General features: G+C 41.8%; 1 pseudogene; it reads left to right on the top strand.

Annotated features, from left to right (window-relative positions):
* The first annotated feature begins 307 nt into the window (after positions 1-307).
* On the top strand, positions 308-1,340 carry LOC148207796 (protein P21-like; annotated as a pseudogene).
* The last annotated feature ends 1,706 nt before the right edge of the window (positions 1,341-3,046 follow it).

Raw genomic sequence — 3,046 nt, forward strand, 5'->3', positions numbered from 1 at the left:
TTTTTCATTTTTAATTTTGGCCCGCTAGAATCCAATTTTTGTGATAATTTGTGTATATACATTAATTTTAGTATTTTTGAATCTTATATACATTTTTATAAATTCTTCTTAAACTTGCATGATTGATGAAATTTGGCCCTTGGCAATGCCATGTGAAAATGGATATTCTTTTTCGAGATTTTTTATTGTGAGGGGTGGAAAGAGATGACTTATTAGTCGTATTCTTAGGAAGCCCAAGACTTGACTTTAGCATTTGGCTCATTGGTAGCATTTCCAGATCCCAAATTGTTGCTTTCAAATTCCATCCATGTCCTTCTTCTACAAATCTCTCATTTTCTGGTTTTTTCTCATCAATTTTACTTTCACCAATCAATTTGCCCAATCTCAAACCCTAATTCTCCCTAATTTTGACCAATCTCTTCTCCCATTCGGCTCACAGCCAACCCCCGGTACTTTCTTTGGCCGCTGCAGTCGCGTTGCCGCCAGTTTGACTGTGCTGAACAACTGCTCCTTCACGGTCTGGGCCGCTGCCGTACCGGGCGGTGGCTGACGGCTCCGCACCGGCGAGGCTTGGACCTTCAATCTCCCCTCTGGCACCACGGGACGCGTTTGGGGCAGAACAAATTGTTCCTTCGACAGCTCAGGCCTCGGAAGATGCCAGACCGGCGACTGCGACGGCGCTCTCCAGTGCCGGAGCCTTCGACAGCTCAGGCCTCGGAAGATGCCAGACCGGCGACTGCGACGGCGCTCTCCAGTGCCGGAGCTACGGCGCGCCGCCCAACACCATCGCTGAATTTTCAACCACCCAAGCCAACAATCTTGATTTCTTCGACGTGTCTCTCGTCGACGGCTTCAATATTCCGATCAAATTCAGCCCGACGTCGAACGGATGCGGCAGGGGAGCCAGTTGCGCCGCCGACGTCAACGGGGAGTGCCCGTTGGCGCTGACGGCGCCCGGCGGCTGCAAGGGGCCGTGCGCCGTCTTCAAAACGGATGAATATTGTTGCAGCAGTGGAACGGAATGTGGGCCCACCGATTTCTCGATGTTTTTCAAAGAGAGGTGCCCGGATGCTTATAGTTACCCAAGGGATGATGCAACCAGCACATTTACGTGTCCCGGAGGGACTAGTTACAAAGTCGATTTCTGCCCTTAGTATTGCTGACCCCTATGTATTTCTTTTTCTTGTTTAAATATTGTTTTAGTAGTGTAATTTTAACTTTACATGCCATGTATACTTACTTAAATTGGAATGAAAACGAATCGAAATGAAATCAATCGGAATGAAAATGTTGTTTTTGTTTACCAAAAATTTTCTGCAATCGAAATCAAAATTTTTTGATGTTGTCTACTAATAGTATACTGAGACAACTGAAAAATATGACTATAGGAGGTAAAATATGAGATCCTAACAAGCATGCTTCGAGGGGTAAAATATGAAATTCTAAGTCCCATGCGTTTAAAAATAAATTCGAAAATTAAAATAATTAAAATTAAAACAAACTTTCCTAAGATTTGAAAACTTGCTAAAACTAAAAAGCAAATAAAATAAAAACAAAAGATAATTCCCTCCATGTTTGAAACCAAATTAGGAAAACTCTTTCCTAAAATGTTCATGGAGTGGGCGACAAGGCAAAGTGTTGACGCCAAAAGGGTGGGTGGCGGCATTAACGGGGGGGCACCCATTGGGGGGAGGGGGGTTGGCGACATGGAGCACGCATGAGGGTAGGCGGGCGCGCGCTCTGAGCGTGGACAGGGGCATGCGCTGGGGTGTTGGTGGCAGGCGGGTGCATGCGCTGGGGCTGGTGAGGTACACAGGGCGTTGGAACGGCGTGGGCATGCGGGTGGCGAGGTGTGGGCGCGTGCTGATGGAGGGGCGTTGGCCTCTTGTGAGGTTAGTAGCTAAGGAGGCATGCGGGCGTGGAGGCGCTTGCGGCAGGAGCAGGCGCGTGGACGTGGGCGTTTATGAGGTTAACGTTACAGGGGGCGTGCAGGCGTGCGCAAGGAAGGGCCCTTGCGAGGTTAGCGATGTTGCTCGCGGCAGGGGAGCGCGCGTTGGGGAGTGCATGGGCATGCGATGGCGCTCGCGGTGCACTTGGCTTGTCCTTGGGTCATGTCCTTGGGATGTGCCAACTTGCTCGGTTCTTCCTCAACTCTTCTCTTCCTCTTGATCGTTTTTCATTGATCTTCAAAATTGACAAAATTTTTTGGTGTATCCAATAAAGTCTTGTTCGTTTTGAAGGTCTTTCTTCTAGCTCGTCCTCCTTGTTGATGTAGGGGTTGGTTCGGAGCCATTTATGATCACATCACCTATTTATTTTTTCTTGTTAATTACAAATACATTATTGTACTCTTTTTTAAATTAAAACAATAATAAATTTTAATTTATTTTACTACTATATTATTGATGGTAAATATTTTTTTATTATAATAATCTACTTAATGTTAATAAATAATGAATAATTAAATAAAATTACATTAATAAAATAATTTTTTAATATAACAACCACCATTTAAGGTAAAATAATTTTAAATTCTATTATTCTAATATTTAATAACAATGAATTACGTTTTGAATAATTTATTGATATTAATTAATAATAACAGAGTAAAATGAAAAAATTAAATATAAATTGATAATATTTTATAATAAAATCACGACTAATAAAAGTTGTATAAATTTTTATTAAAAGAAAAATTATAAGTATTATAAAGGAAAAATAAATAATCAAAAGTATAAAATAAATAATTAAAAAAGTCAGAGGTCTCGTTAGTAAACCACAGAAAAATGGTAAAGTAGTAAAGTAATTTATCAAAGCCAAATTAGACTGGAAGACACGTCATCATCAATTTAACAATTTAACTCTACGCGTGACTCCCACGAAGAAAGTTTGAAAATGATGAATGACGAACTTCTGAACTTGAACGACTCTATAGCATGGTTACCTAATCGTAACGTTTGAATGATAACTGCTTAAATGTACCCCCACCTCATAGTGTATCTCATGCCTAAAATCACGAAGGTAATCGTTGAGTCTAGTACACAAC

The sequence above is a fragment of the Momordica charantia genome, unplaced genomic scaffold (assembly GCF_013281855.1).
Source record: "Momordica charantia cultivar OHB3-1 unplaced genomic scaffold, Mcharantia_2.0 BLBB01000072.1, whole genome shotgun sequence".
In the NCBI taxonomy this organism is placed as follows: Eukaryota; Viridiplantae; Streptophyta; class Magnoliopsida; order Cucurbitales; family Cucurbitaceae; genus Momordica; species Momordica charantia.